The following is a 2,169-nucleotide window of genomic DNA, read 5'->3' on the forward strand; positions in this document are numbered from 1 at the left end:
GAGGTTTGAATGGAAAGAGGAACAACCCTTGATACTACCAAGGTAGTTTCAGTGGAAGTCTTCACTGAGTCTGACAAAGAGACTTCAGTGGTGGAGATAACAACGTCTGATGCTGAAGATACTTCAGCAGGAGTTGTCTTCACTGAGCCTAAAGAAGAGGCTTCAATGGTTTTCTTCACCTTGACTGCAGAGGCAGTCTTTGTGGATGATTTCACTTTAATTGATTTCTCAACTTTGGTTACTTTTTTGCTCAAAGCTGGTCAACCAGCTTTGTCGTTAGAAGGACACTTACTGGCAACATGTGTTCTTTCACGACAGTGTTTACACTTCCTAAAACTAAAAGTAGCTTTAGGGCTAGGAAGTATCGGACTAGAAGCGGGACAAGCTCCAAGGATTCCCTTCTCATTGGTTCTAGGAGGAACCTTTGAGGGAATGGATTCCTTAGGTGAAACGTTCACCCTGAGCTGTGACTTAGATTTCTGATGCGATTCAGATTTCCTAGTCCTTGAAGAAGAAGAAGCTTTACAAGTTGAAGGAATAGATTTAGATCTATTTATCTTGTTAGACTTTTTGGGAAGGGATGCTGTGACAGTGGATTTACATTTGTCTTAGCACCCAGAACTCAAAGGAGTTCCTTCAAGATGACTCTCAGTAAAGGAAGAGGACTGAGAGGAAGAAGTGTTAGGAATAGAAGAGACAAAAATACCAAATTTAAGCATGGACTTGTCTTTAACACATTCTTCCTGATCATAGGAGAATCCTAGACCAGTCGTTTTCTTGGCAGGGATCTGAGCGTTAATGATCTTAGAGGCCTTGAGGGAAGCTTTACACCATCCTTCAATGGTAGMTTTCTCAGCCTTGAGTTCAGCGATTGCTCGCTCACGCTCAGCAACAGTTTTCTCATGTTCAACAATGATAGCCTAGTTTACAATAACATGATTTTCCTCAACAGAGGTCAGTTCTTTGATCTTAGAATGACAAATCTTTAATTGCTCATGAAGGTCAACCGTCAGCGTATTTAGTGCAGAAAGACTAGAAGAAGGTTCATTCAGGGTACATACCTGAGTAACAGAAGATGGCTCAGAAGAGGTAGATGCTTTAGAAGAACCTTCATCAGCATCAATGGCCATCAAGCAGACATAAGCTTTATCTTCCTCGTCAGAAGATGATTCATCAGATGATTCAGCCCAGTCATGCTCTTCAGCAATAAGGCCTTTAGCCTTTCGTTGGTTGTTCTTCAAATTCTTGTATTTCTCTTTCGGTTTTAAGTATTTATCATCTTTGGTCCTGAAGGAGGAAGAGGCTTTAGAAGATGGCATCGCAGTCTTCTTCGATCTGCATTCACCTGCAAAGTGTCCAGGCCGGTGACAGTTGTAGCAGACAGCTRAAGCCTTGTCTCTTCTTTCAGACTTTGGCTTCTCCCTGAGGGATAGCTGAGGAGATCTGCGGAAATTGCTTTTACAGGTGAACCTCTTGAATGACTTAGTCAGGAGTGCCAGGGACTCATCAAAATCTGTTAAATCAGATTCAGGAATGTTCTCAGAAGAATCTATCTCCGTGATGACCACGGGAGGTAAAGAAGAGACAAAAGGAGTAGAAGTTTCAACTGAAGAAGTTTAAGAGATCAAAGCTAAAGGAGAGCTTTTCATTTCCCTGGAATCTCTTACAATATTTCTTTTCAGTTGACGAGATTGCTTATGGTTAAGCAGAATCTCGTATGAGGTAGAAAGAGAAAAAGTGGACATGTCATTTGACATCTTGAGACACATGGAAAAAGTATCCCAAGACTCAGGAAGGCATTCTAGAAACTTAGTCAAGGTTTCAGAATTAGAATATTCCCTGTCGACATCCCTAAGATCAATAAGAAGACAATTAAATCTTTGATGTACTTCAGACAGTGTCTCGGACTTTCCACAGAGAAAGCTTTCATACTGTCTTACTAGATTGATCTTTCTAGTCTCCTGAACCTGGGTGATTCCTTCGTATTGGACATAAAGAGTATCCCATACGGATTTAGAAGTTTTGAGTTTCATCATTGAGTGATATATCTTATCAGGAAGAGACATAGCTATTATAGACCGAGCACGCGTGTCTATAGCTATTTTCTTCTTGTCCTCATCGCTCCACTGATGTGGAAGCTTTGGAATCTGCCGTTCAGGAATCGCGGCA

Source organism: Cynara cardunculus (genome assembly GCF_001531365.2).
Source record: "Cynara cardunculus var. scolymus isolate 2C chromosome LG 12, CcrdV1, whole genome shotgun sequence".
NCBI classification, from domain to species: Eukaryota; Viridiplantae; Streptophyta; class Magnoliopsida; order Asterales; family Asteraceae; genus Cynara; species Cynara cardunculus.